This window comes from Phoca vitulina, unplaced genomic scaffold (genome assembly GCF_004348235.1).
Source record: "Phoca vitulina isolate PV1807 unplaced genomic scaffold, GSC_HSeal_1.0 scaffold49, whole genome shotgun sequence".
Classification (NCBI taxonomy): Eukaryota; Metazoa; Chordata; class Mammalia; order Carnivora; family Phocidae; genus Phoca; species Phoca vitulina.
The window spans coordinates 4,031,938-4,046,250 of NW_022589752.1; the positions used below are offsets into that span (position 1 = coordinate 4,031,938).

Genomic DNA, 14,313 nt, shown 5'->3' on the forward strand with positions numbered 1-14,313 from the left:
CACTCACCTTAGCGCCGGCCGGGAGGTGCGCGGAGAGGGCGCGCCGGGAGCCAGGGCCTCCCGCCAGTGCGGGGCGCGCGGCCCGCCGAGTGCGGCGGAGGGAGGCGCGACGGGCGGCGCGGCCGGGACAGGCGCTGGGCGGCCGCCGAGCTTCGGACGCCGCCGCGTCCCCAGCGCTCCGGCCGGCCCCGCCGGGCGGCCTGCGGGGGCGGCGCAGTTGCGAAACTGAGTGAGTATTAACTTTACTCGGCCGCCGCGATTTCTGGGCAACGTTTGGGACCCCTCCCTCCTCCTCATGGAGCCTCCGGGCTCCCCCTTCCCCGCCCCCTCGCCCCTCTGTCGACACCTTGGGTTTCTTCGCCGGTTCTGCCCTCCGGCCTCGGGCTCCCTGTTCCTCCGGTTCACCTTTCCCTGTTGGGTTCGCCTTTGCGCCTTCTCCCCGCCGCACACACGCGCCTCTGCTTGAGAAGTACAGGCTTGTGCCCTGCTTCTCGGTTTCCTCCCAATGTCCTTGGCAGGGGAGTTTAGAGGCCACTTTTGTTGGCCAGGGAAACGTATGTATAGCTTCTTTAATATTTTTCTCCAAATGAAAATCGGATGCTCGCTTGCCGGGTGGCGGTTTGGTGAACGTCTGTCCTCTGAAAACACGACTGGTTCTTAGGTTTAAAATTTTGTTTGAACGCTTAACCATCATCCTCTGTCCCTGTTTCCCTTTGCCGCCAACCCGTGTGGGGAGGGGAGTCCAAAAGAGGGGACTTTCAAAGTAATTCCGTTTTGCAGACTAGAAACTTTGCGAGGGTACATCGCGGCAAGCTTAATAAGCTTCAACCTGAAGGGACGTGAGCTTTGAATGTGGGTCCTTGTGCGGCACTGGAGCTTACAAGCCGAGTACCTGGGTTCGTAATCGAGTGTTGCGTTATTATTTTAGCATCGTAGAGCCGCCTGGTGTTGCTAAACCACTACTTTTTCAGCATCAAATGGCATCTTGAGCAGTGCAAGCGTTGAATGTAATTACGGGTCAGTATTGCCTCTGATCATTAGGGATTTAGAAGGGAAATAGATGGAGGGCACATTTCTAGCTGACTTAAACCCATCAGGTTAGCTGTGTCAGTACATCAAAACCTTGCATTAAAAAAAATTCTTCCAGCCTGGTAACGACGAGGAGGAACATTTACGGATTTTCCAGTATGATGTGGCTCAGCAATTCCTCATTAGACCTGTTGTGTCACCAGAAAGGACCTTTAAATATGCACAGATCTCTGCTTTCTGCCGATTGGTTTAACCACTTATTCTGGTAGAAGGCCTCAGGTAGTCCCCCCCCCCTTTTTTTTTTTTTTAGTTTTTCATCTTTGGGTTGCCAGGAGTTGGCCGTCCTGTTATGAAGGAATAGAAAATGGGAAGCTTTCTTAATGGATTTTCAGAATCCCGTCCTCTGCCTGGGTGAGGCAGTAGTGAATGCCAGCTAGACCTCTCTGCAGGAAGAGGTGCCAGGTGGACACAAGAATCAGGAGGAAGGACACAGTAGTACTATCATTTTGGAGGGTGGTTTGTGTGTTTATCTTTTAGTGGGCATATTAATGCTACTTTTTATTTATCTCCATGGCAGACTCTCCCAAAAAACCGTGAAAATTGCATATGACCATACCCTACTTTAAGAAGACTGAATGTAATTTGATTATTATGTTGAAGGATCAGACCCACCAAAATATAATTTGTAATGTAGGTGATAAAACCTTTCAAAAATCTCCCCCTTCCTCACTTTCTCCCCTTTTAAGAGCCTCAAGCTGGTACTTTCAATAATAGACACAATTGTTAGTAATACATTGAGTTCTTTCTAGGTTCATTAATCAAGCCTAATTTCTGGCTTCAATAGCTGAGGGGGACATCATCCCAGAGAGGGAGAAAATCATGAGACTCTGCAGATAGGAAAGGCATTTCAGTTTGCTAAAGTGTCATTGTGCTGCAGGGAAAAGCTTTTAAAAAGACGAGAGAATGTTTAGGTTTTTAGCTTGCATGTTTACTGAATTTGGCATTTGGTTAAGATATTTGGGAATTGCAGATATTAAATTCTATACAGTTGTGGTATCATTTCTTTTTGCCTAACATTCTGTTCTTTTAAGGTTTTGGTTTTTTAATGGGAATCTCAATTCTTAGCTTTTGTAGCCTTCTGTACTGGGTGGCTTGCATTACTTTTGGACTTGAACACCTTCACCATTTTTGAGAAATAGTTTTTCAGAATTTCTTGCTCAATTGATCTATCTTATGTTGATATATGTATGGCTTCAGAGTAAAAATATTGTTTGCTGCTGGGTATTGCTGCTTTTTTCATTATGGTTCATTTCTGGCATCGTGGCTTTGCTCCTTTATTGTAAAACATTAAGGTCCTAGATACCTTGCTAGAGTTCGAAACATTGCAAAACTCTGCAGATAGAAGTGGAGTGGGGTTGGGAGTGGTAAAGGAAAACATTATACACCATAAATCTGAGAATTTGGATTTAAAAAATAAGGTATCACCTGTTTACTCTTCTTGGGTGCTAGCTTGCTCCAACCCTAAATAGATTTCAAAATGCAAAGTGTAGAAATAGTTTGTAAGAACTGTGTATTGTGGAAAGAATGCTTACCCCACAGCCAGCCAACCAGACTTGGATGGCAGATGTGACTTTGTCACTTTGAACCGAATGAGTTCGTCATGCTACTGCAACATCATGATCTGCAGTTTGTGTTCTGTAAAATGGGGATACCGCTACTAAAAAGGGATTCTGTGACAAGTAGAATATATAATATAGTGCTTTGTACATCGTAGCCAATAAATGGCATTATCTCACACTTCTCCAGAACTGAGCTCTTGATTACCCAAGCTTTCAAACAGTTCCTCCTCTGTTTTTCATCTCATCCATCCAACAAGTGGCTCAGGCCAGAAGGCTGGAATTTATCCTTCATTCTCTCTTCTGTTCTTTCACCCCTTCCAACTCCCCCCCCCCCCCTTATCTACTTTTATGGAAAAATCTCTTTCAAATCTGTTTGATTTTCAGCCTCTACTATGCTTCCATTCTACTTGAAGCCACCATTATCTTTCTGCATTGCCTTCTGCACATACGCTGTACCCCTTCCAGTCCCTTTTCCCACCAGCAGCCTAAAAAGAAAAAAAAGTCACTTGATGTTTAAAGTCTTCAAAGCTCTTAGGAAACACATTTATTTCTCCAGATAAAATATGAAATCTTCAACATACCTATAAGGTCCTGCATGATTTGGCCACTGCCCCCCCCCCCCCATCTTCATCCTTTGCCAGCCACATTGTCCAGTTCTCCAGCAGACTCACCTCAGGACTCTTCCTCATGCTATTGGTCTCTATTTTAGGACCATCTCCTTGATTAATTTGTCATCCTTGGGTACAAATTCAGATACCCTCTTTATAAATGTCTTATCAACCTTCTCATCATGTAACTTAGAATCCCTTTATTTTCTCCCTCATAGCACAATCATCTTTCCTTTTTAATGTTTGTCATAACTTATAATTGTGTATTATTTAACTACTTAATGTTTATCCCTTGCCTTCCAGGGCAGAAATAATGCCTGGTTTATTCACTAGTCTGTACTCAGTGCCCGATGCATTTAGTAGGTGCTCAATAAATGGTTATTATTATAATGAATAAGATAATAACATTAGCTTTGTATTTGTATCTTGATTGCCTTCTTTATCACTGTTTAATCTGCTTTTCATAACAGAAAAGCCAGACTGACACTATCCTGTTTTTCTTCCTTGCTGGTGTTATATATAATATGGAACAGCGTTTGCAGATACTAGGCAAAATTAATGCCAAAAAAAAATTTGGGCTTTGTGGAAGATTCAGAGTAATAAATTGAGATACCTTTTAATTAGTGTTACCCTTGTGATTTTCTTTTGTAGATAATCCTTTTTCTAAGTACATCATTAAACTAATTATGCTTTTTTTTCATCAGCACAGGATTACTGAAAGAAATCTTACTATGTCATATTATTTTACACATGTCATATGATAATACATTAGTCAGCAGCTGTTGATCACTCAGTGCCACACTTCAAAGGAAGATAGAGAAAACTAGTAGAGAAATGAGAGTTATAGTTCTAAGGATGTTTAGTACTGTCCAATTGTTGATGTGACTTGCATAAATAACTAGATATCATTTGAACATTTAGTTAAGGTAGCAGAGTAGTTGTTTAAAAATTGGAGCCACCTAGAGGTCTGGAAATTCTTTTTCCTTCTCTCACTAAAGCATTCCTTCTTTTAGCCAAAAAAGTCTCATGACATTCCAAGACCAAGGAAGGCTTAAAGCTTTGAGTATTTTTGTCATGTGGTTGCTCTTTACAAATTATTAGTTTGATGCACTATAGCTCTAAAGTATTTATGTTCTTCTTATTTCTAGTCTCTAATTCTTACATAATCACCCACATTTTCTTTTGTTTCTTAGGACTTGAGTTTCCTTTTAGAATTTTCCCTTTTACCCTTAGAGTGTAATTCCGGTTCCTTTCTAGTTTTGTATTTTGTAGGTCATAAGGTATACAGAGAATTTAGGAGTTGATTCTAGTTCTTTCATGATTTATTGGTTTGCACTTAACCTCTGGGTTTCTCCTGAATGTTATGCTTCATAAGTGGTCTGGACTCTGAGTTTTTGTCAGCAAAAAGCTGGATGCCCTTGGGTTGGGAGAGCAGGGAAAATTAAAAAAGCATTTTTAAGTCCCTGTTATGTGCCAAGCTCTGGGCTAAGTGCTTTCACAAAAGAAGAATGAGTAGTTCACCTGATTAAAATCATAAAAAGGAAGCTTCAGCTTTTCATACATTGGCTTTACTCAAGAAAATTGTTCTTGTTGTTCCATTTACCCACCCTTTATTTTCTAGTTGGGAAGGCCTGGCAAGATAGAGAAGCCCTCTCTAGCCCAACCCATTACCTTAGCTTTTTATTTATTTAGACCTGATTTTACTTGTCTAAAAATATTGGAACTGGGGCCAGAGAGGGGCATGCCCTTTGATTTGTCTTTGAGGTAGGTCTCTGTGCCCCAGGACATTTGCACCGTGAATAGCTACCACTGTAGCTGGTAGGAGGAGAAAAAAGTTATTGTTTAAAACCCGTTATTTTTTTTCCCTCATGTATACATGCTTACTTGGTTACTTTGGGTGACCTTGAACAAGTTGCCTGGGGCTTTATAGCACCAATAATATCTATTACCTATTTATTTCACAGCCTTGCTATAGGATTTAGAAGTCTTATTTTTGGCAATGTTTTTTTTTGCCACATTCAAATATATCCCAAAGCTCATTACAATTAACTCCAGTGCTGTCCAAGTTTTATGCATCAAGAAAAATATTTTCTTACTCGGTAGCATGTGTTTTAACTCTTTGTTTTGATAAGAAATCAGATATGAGTACAGGTTGTAACAAGAGGAGAATTGTAATAATTTTCTACCAGGTTTTATTCATGTGGGTGATATATTTTGTCACTTGTTAACTGTCACTGGCCCCTGGCTAAATCATGTTTATCTTTAATTATAGTAATTTTATTATTGGAAAATCACTTAAAATTAAATTATTCTTCAGAGAGAAGCACATACATTGAAAAAAATCAGAGTTCTCTTAATGGGTAGGTATTGGACAGAAAAGTAAAATATCAGTCTAATTTTTGCTTAAAATATTTGAACAGATTTATAATTTCTGAAACCCTACATAGAAATACTATTGAAGATAGGTTGGGAATAATTTGCAGTGTTTAATGTAAAATTTGGTCATTTCTGAAACAAGTTCTAATATTTGATGCCATTAGATGTCAGGAAACCTAAAATAGTTTACTTGAGCTATATTTTTCTTTCTTTTTGTATATAATGATTTCCTTTTCTATTTCTTTTTTTAAAAATATCTTTACTGAGGAAAACTGAGATAAACAGCTACTGACATGCAATGAACTGCACATATTTAAGTGTACAATTGGATAAGCTTCCAACCTATGTATATAAATATGAAATCATCACCACAACCAAGATAGTGAAAATATACATCACCCTCCCCAAGTTTCTCCATTCCCATTTGCAATCCCTTGCCTGTCCATCATCCCCTCCCCCCAGAAGCTTTGCTTCTGTCTCTGCAGAGTAGTTTGCATTTTCCAGAATTTAAATGAATGGAATCATGTAGTATATAGTCTTTTTTGGTCTGGCTTCTTTCACTCAGAATAATTATTTGGAGATGCATTTATGTTGATATATGCAACAATAGTTCACTTCTTCTCATTGCTGAATAGTGTTCCATTGTATGACTCTACGACAATTTATGTATGTACCTGTTGATGGACATTTGAGTTGTTTCTAATTTATGTCTGTTAAAAGCTGCTGTGAACATTTGCATATCACCTTTGAATGGACATATACCTTCATTAGTCTTGGGTAAGAACCTAGGAGTAGAATGGCAGGATCATGGTAGACCTATGTTTAGCTTTTTCAGAAACTGCCAAACTGTTTCCAAAGTGATTATATCATTTTACTCTCCTACCAGCAATTTATAAGCATGATGATTCCTTCACATTCTTGCCAACACTTAGTATGATTAGTCTTTTTAATTTTAGTCATTAGCAATATTTCATTTTGATTTTAATTTGCATTTCCCTAATGACCAATGGTGTTGAGCATCTTTTGATGTATTTTTTGCTATCTTTATATCTTCTTTGGTGGTCTGTTCAGGTCTTTTGCTCACATTTTTATTGGGTTGATTGTTTTATTATTGAATTTTGAGAGTTATTTATATATTTTGGGTAGGTCCTTCATCAGATACATGCTTTGTAAAGATTTTCTTCCAGTTTGTGGCTTCTCCTTTCATTTTCACAGTGATTTTTGAAGATGAGAGGTTTCTAATTTTGATGAAGTCCAGCTTATGATTTTCTTCTCTGATGCATTGTGCTTTTGGTGTCCTTTTTAAGAAAACCTTTGCCTAAGCTAAGGTCACAGAGATTTTCTTCTAGAAATTTTCTGATTTTTTTCCTAGAAGTTTTATAGTGTTAGGTTTTACGTTGAAGTCTATGAATCTATTTCAAGTTATCTTTTTAAAATAGACTTTATTTTTTAGAGCAATTTAAGGTTCACAACAAAACTTCACTGAAGGTACAGAGATTTCCCATATACTCCCTGCCCCCACACCTGTATTCCCTCCTCCATTATCAACATTCCCCACCAGAATGGTACATTTGTTGCAGTTGAACCTACATTGACATATCATTATCACCCAAAGTCCATGGTTTCGTTTACATTAGGGTTCACTCTTGGTGTTCTAAGTACTATATGTTTGGGCAAATGTATAATGACACGTATCCATCATTATGGCATCATAGAGTAGTTGCACTGCCCTAAAAAATCCTCTGTGCTCTGCCTATTCATCCCTCCCTCTCAACTAACGCCAGGCAACCACTAATGTTTTTACTATCTCCGTAGTTTTGCCTTTTCTCGAATGTCATAGAGTTGGAATCATATGTTTTTGTTTTTGTTTTTTTTTTTTAAGATTTTATTTATTTTTTTGACAGAGAGAGACACAGCGAGAGAGGGAACACAAGCAGGAGGAGTGGGAGAGGGAGAAGCAGGCTTCCCGCGGAGCAGGGAGCCCGATGCGGGGCTCAGTCCCAGGACACTGGGATCATAACCTGAGCCAAAGGCAGATGCTTAACGACTGAGCCACCCAGGCGCCCCTGGAATCATATGTTATGTAGCCTTTTCAGATTGGCTCTTTTACTTACTTATATGCATTTATGTTTCCTCCATGTCTTTTCATAGCTTGATAGCTCATTTTAGCCCTGAATAATATTCCATTATCTGGATATACCACAGTCTGTTTATCCATTCACCTACTGAAGGACATGTCTGCTTCCAAGTTTTGGCAATTACAAATAAAGCTGCAGTAAGCATCCATGTGCAGATTTCCGTATGGATATAAGTTTTCAGTTCCTTTGGATAAATACAAAGGAGCACAATTGCAGGGTCATATCGTAAGAGTATGTTTAGTTTTGTAAGAAATCGCACTGTCTTCCAAAGGACTTTTCCAAGGAGTACCATTTTGCATTCCCACTAGCAATGAATGAGAGTTCCTGTTCCTTCACATCCTTATCAGCATTTGGTGTTGTCAGTATTTTGTATTTTGACCATTCTAATAGGTGTGTAGTGATATCTCATTGTTGTTATAGTTCCCTGATGACACATGATGTGGGGCATCTTTTCATATGCTTATTTGCCATATCTATATCTTTGGCAGGGTGTCTGTTAAGGTGTTTGGCCTGTTGAGTTAATATTTTATATTGAGTAAGTTTTGGATTGAAGTTCATTTTCTGCATATTGAAATCTAATTGTTAAAAAGACTATTCTTTCTCCACTGAATTGCCTTTGCATCTTTGTGGAAAAGGAGTTGTCTGTTGTATCTCTTTTTATTTTATCAGTGGACATTCACAGCTGGAAAACCCAAACTAAAGAAAAAGTAACTAAATCGTGTACTTGACAATGAATGTATTTTTGGCATGTTTAATAAAATTTCTAGTTTCCTCACTGTAACCTTTATGTAAACCTTTTCTACTCAAACATTTCTTTTCCCTTTCTCTTTTTGTAATTTGCTATGTATTATAATAATAAAGTCTGGTGGTGGGGGGACATGCATAACTTACCCCTTTAAATTTTAATTATCTTTACTGTTAGTGAAAATTAATTCTGTTTTCTCTCTCTGAAAATCTCCCAACCTAGATCACACCTTCCATTTTAATTTTTCTAATTTTGATCTCTTTTCCTATTATATTATTGAATAATGATATGTGGTATATATTGGAAAGAATGCCTACTTCAGTTAAAAGCCTGGCTGGACCTGGGTAGCCTTGGAGTAGTTATAAAGCTTACCCCTTCTCAAGTTTCCTTTAAATGGGGTTACTAATTCATCACTCAGGGCTGTTTTGGAATAAAAGTGATGTTTATAGATGTCCATATATGGAAATATGCATATGAAATGTCTCAGTGAAGGGTTAGTGCCTTTCCCCTTCCAACTCCAGTAAGCTGTGTATACTTCTTATGTCTGAACTAGGAGTCTGAAGAGGTCCCAGTGCTCTTTGGAGAGGACAGATGCTCCACAGGCTGTCTAGGCTGATGGTCTCAGAAGAGAACGTGGTCAGTGTAGATCATCCAAGTGTGAGAGAAGAGTGTTTACTAGTTAACATGGATGATCATCCTCATCCTCACAGTCTGGAGTTGGCTATCTGCTAGGCCATTCTCCATTAGTAATCCTTTCTCTCTATTGATTTTCAGGCTCCTCTTCCCTTCTCTCCTTCTCTCCTTACTCAGCCTGGAAAGAATATACTCAAGTCTCTCTTGACATTGCTACTCCTTCTAGCAGTCTCCTTTCTTAACCAACTTCTTACAGGAGTTGTCTGTCCTTAATAGTTCTACTATATTACCCTACCAACTCACTCCCCAGACAGGTACCATTTCTTGGAAACATTTCTTGCCACAGGCACCAGTTTCTTAATTGCCAAAATAAATGGAAACTTGTTACCTCTGATATAACAGCAGCTTTTTGTTGTAAGTTTACACTGTTGAGCCATCTCCCTCTGTCTTCAGACTTCTTGGTTTCCTTGTCAACACTCTTTTTTTTGTTCATTAATTCATTCAGAAATGAACTGCATGACCTTCCATGCAGGGAGTTATAACAGAGAACAAAACACACAAAACTGCCCTCATAGAAAGTACACTCTATTGGAGGTAGTTAGATAATGAATGAGTCATTTTACATGTTTTACAGGATGATAAATGAATCAGAGAGAAAAAATATAACAAGTTGGAGAAATTGAAAATGGTGGGGATGGGAGTAGAGGTGTTATTTGATATTAGATGGGCAGAAAGTCCTTACTCATGAGAGCACATTTGAGTAGAAAACTTAATGAAGCAAAGGAAATAACTCTGCAGCTATCTGGAGGAAGAACACTCCAGATAGAGGAGAGAGTGAGTATAGAGGCACTGAAGCAGGTGCATGCAGTTGTGCCCATATCATATCAGTGAGGCTGGGAGTAGGGGGAGGGCAGGGGATAGGAGCAGGAGACAAGGTAGAGGAGGTAGGGGGGCCCATATACCAGGCACTTACTGTCTATGACCAGGATCTTGGTTTTTACTCTTGAGTGAGAAGACAGTTGAGGATCTTGAACAAAGGAATGAATGAGTTGGAGGGAAGCATGGAGTAGTAGGCAAGAGCATGAACCGTGGAGCCAGCTGCCTAAATTAAAATCCCAGCCCTACGCTTACTGGCTTTGTGGCCTTGTAGTACTTCTGTAACGTCTCTGTGCCTCATGGGTAAAATGGGAATAGGAATGATATCCATCTCACAGTGTTGTTATGAGGCTGAAATGAATTAATATTTGTTAAAAAAAAAAAAAAAGAGCATGGCAGATAGAATAAAAGTGCTTATTAAATACAATTAGTAAAATTAAGGAGGCTCACTTTGTTGCCATGTGGAAGGGGCTTGTCAAGAGAAATTAAGAATAGCAGAAAGCCAAGACATGGAAACAACGTGGGCATCCATCAGTCGATGCATGGATAAAGAAAATGTAGCATATACATGCAATGGAATATGATTCAGCTAGAAGAAAGGAAACTTTGCCATTTGTGACAACATGGACAGATCTTGAAAGCATTATGCTAAGTGAAATAAACAGAGAAAGACAAATACTGTATGATCCCATATACATGTGCAATCTAAAAACAGAACAAAACACCCAACTCATAGATACAGAGAACAGATTTGTGGTTACCAGAGGTGGGGAGTGGGGGTGGTTGAAATGGGTGAAGGGGGTCAGAGGTACAAACTTGTGCTTATAAGGTACATACGTCCAGGAATGTCATACACAGCATGGTGACTTAATAAAAAGAAAGAAAAAAAGTAGGCAGACCAATTAGGAGATGATTGCAATAATGCATTCAAGGGATGGCTTAGTTGAGGTGCTAGTGGTAAAGGTAGGGAAAAGGGTCATATCATGGGTGTGTTTTGGAAATGAGGATGACTTATTGGTTGAGGAATAGATCTGCTTTTCCTCCCATCTCTGATCTTTCTGGCTCAGTCTTCTTTGCTGCTTCCTTTTCTCCCTTTTGACCACGGGTTCTCAAACAGGGTACTAGTATTTGGAAATATGTGGGGGCTTTTTTTGGCTGTCACAGAGACTAGGCTGTGGGTATTTCTTGTGTTCAGTGGGCAGGGGCTGGGCCCGGGTGTTCAGCATTCTACACGGTGAAGACATGTCCTGTGCAAATTGCCAGTAACATCTTTGTTGAGACATGCTGCTTTAGACCTTCTTCCCACCTCCCTCCCCTAGTCCCCAGGCCTAGGATTTTTTTATTGTTATGTTAATCACCATACATTACATCATTAGTTTTTGATGTAGTGTTCCATGATTCATTGTTTGTGCATAACATCCAGTGCTCCATGCAGAATGTGCCCTCTTTAATACCCATCACCAGGCTAACCCATCCTCCCACCCCCCTCCCCTCTAGAACCCTCAGTTTGTTTCTCAGAGTCCATCGTCTCTCATGGTTCAACTCCCCCTCTGATTTCCCCCCCTTCATTCTTCCCCTCCTGCTATCTTCTTCTTTTTTTTTCCTTAACATATATTGCATTATTTGTTTCAGAGGTACAGATCTGTGATTCAACAGTCTTGCACAATTCACAGTGCTCATCATAGCACATACCCTCCCCAGTGTCTATCACCCAGCCAACCCATCCCTCCCACCCCACCCCCCACTCCAGCAACCCTCAGTTTATTTCCTGAGATTAAGAATTCCTCATATCAGTTAGGTCATATGATACATGTCTTTCTCTGATTGACTTATTTCGCTCAGCATAACACCCTCCAGTTCCATCCACGTCGTTGCAAATGGCAAGATCTCATTCTTTTGATGGCTGCATAATATTCCATTGTATATATATACCACATCTTCTTTATCCATTCATCTGTCGATGGACATCTTGGCTCTTTCCACAGTTTGGCTATTGTGGACATTGCTGCTATAAACATCGGGGTGCACGTACCCCTTCGGATCCCTACATTTGTATCTTTGGGGTAAATACCCAGTAGTGCAATTGCTGGATCGTATGGTAGCTCTATTTTCAACTTTTTGAGGAACCTCCATACTGTTTTCCAGAGTGGTTGCACCAGCTTGCATTCCCACCAACAGTGTAGGAGGGTTCCCCTTTCTCCGCATCCCTGCTAACATCTGTCGTTTCCTGACTTGTTAATTTTAGCCATTCTGACTGGTGTGAGATGGTATCTCATTGAGGTTTTGATTTGGATTTCCCTGATGCCGAGCGATGTTGAGCACTTTTTCATGTGTCTGTTGGCCATTTGGAAATGTCTTCTTTGGAAAAATGTCTGTTCATGTCTTCTGCCCATTTCTTGATTGGATTCTTTGTTCTTTGGGTGTTGAGTTTGATAAGTTCTTTATAGATTTTGGATACTAGCCCTTTATCTGATATGTCATTTGCAAATACCTTCTTCCATTCTGTCTGTTCTCTTTTGGTTTTGTTGACTGTTTCCTTTGCTATGCAAAAGCTGTTTTATCTTGATGAAGTCCCAATAGTTCATTTTTGCCCTTGCTTCCCTTGCCTTTGGCGATGTTTCTAGGAAGAAGTTGCTGCGGCTGAGGTCGAAGAGGTTGCTGCCTGTGTTCTCCTTTAGGATTTTGATGGACTCCTGTCTCACATTTAGGTCTTTCAACCATTTGGAGTCTATTTTTGTGTGTGGTGTAAGGAAATGGTCCAGTCTCATTCTTCTGCATGTGGCTGTCCAGTTTTGCCAACACCATTTGTTGAAGAGACTGTCTTTTTTCCATTGGACATTCTTTCCTGCTTTGTCGAAAATTAGTTGACCATAGAGTTGAGGGTCCATTTCTGGGCTCTCTATTCTGTTCCATTGATCTGTGTGTCTGTTTTTATGCCAGTACCATACTGTCTTGATGATGACAGCTTTGTAATAGAGCTGGAAGTCCAGAATTGTGATGCTGCCAGCTTTGCTTTTCTTTTTCAACATTCCTCTGGCTGTGCGGGGTCTTTTCTGGTTCCATACAAATTTTAGGATTATTTGTTCCATTTCTTTGAAAAAAGTGGATGGTATTTTGATGGGGATTGCATTGAATGTGTAGATTGCTCTAGGTAGCATTGACATCTTCACAATATTTGTTCTTCCAATCCATGAGCATGGAACGTTTTTCCATTTCTTTGTGTCTTCCTCAATTTCTTTCATGAGTATTTTATAGTTTTCTGAGTACAGATTCTTTGTTCCTTTGGTTAGATTTATTCCTAGGTATCTTACGGTGTTGGGTGCAATTGTAAATGGGATTGACTCCTTAATTTCTCTTTCTTCTGTCTTGTTGTTGGTGTATAGGAATGCCACTAATTTCTGTGCACTGATTTTATATCCTGTCACTTGACTGAATTCCTGTATGAGTTCTAGCAGTTTTGGGGTGGAGTCTTTTGGGTTTTCCACATAAAGTATCCTATCATCTGCAAAGAGTGAGAGTTTGACTTCTTCTTTGCCAATTCGGATGCCTTTTATTTCTTTTTGTTGTCTGATTGCTGAGGCTAGGACTTCTAGTACTATGCTAAGTAGCAGTGATGATAGTGGACATCCCTGCCGCGTTCCTGACCTTAGGGGGAAAGCTCTCAGTTTTTCACCATTGAGAATGATGTTCTCTTTGGGTTTTTCGTAGATGGCTTTTATGACATTGAGGTATGTACCCTGTATCCCTACACTCTGAAGAGTTTTAATCAAGAAAGGATGCTGTACTTTGTTAAATGCTTTTTCTGCATCTCTTGAGAGGATCATATGATTCTTGTTCTTTCTTTTGTTAATGTATTGTATCATGTTGATTGATTTGCGGATGTTGAACCAACCTTGTAGCCCAGGGATGAATCCCACTTGGTCGTGGTGAATAATCCTTTTAATGTACTGTTGGATCCTATTGGCTAGTATTTTGGTGAGAATTTTTGCATCCATGTTCATCAAGGATATTGGTCTGTAATTCTCCTTTTGATGGGGTCTTTGGTGTGGAGATCAAGGTAATGGTGACCTCATAAAACGAGTTTGGAAGTTTTCCTTCCATTTCTATTTTTTGGAACAGTTTCACAAGAATAGGTATTAATTCTTCTTTAAATGTTTGGTAGAATTCCCCTGGGAAGCCATCTGGCCCTGGGCTTTTCTTGGGAGATTTTTGATGATTGCTTCAATTTCCTTAGTGGTTATAGGTCTGTTCAGGTTTTCTCTTTCTTCCTGGTTCAGTTTTGGTAGTTG

General features: G+C 39.8%; 1 protein-coding gene across 4 annotated transcripts in view; it reads left to right on the forward strand.

Annotated features, from left to right (window-relative positions):
* Positions 1-14,313, forward strand: part of RASSF8 (Ras association domain family member 8) — a 126,982-nt gene that overhangs the window by 581 nt on the left and 112,088 nt on the right. The window contains exon 1 of one of the 4 annotated variants that reach the window (XM_032432718.1): positions 155-229. The exons of 1 other annotated variant lie outside the window; for it this stretch is intronic. The gene's annotated coding sequence lies outside the window, so the exon portion shown is untranslated. Of the gene's footprint in view, positions 1-154; positions 230-14,313 lie in introns of those variants that run through there. 2 more of the 4 variants (XM_032432716.1, XM_032432717.1) reach the window with 2 other exon arrangements.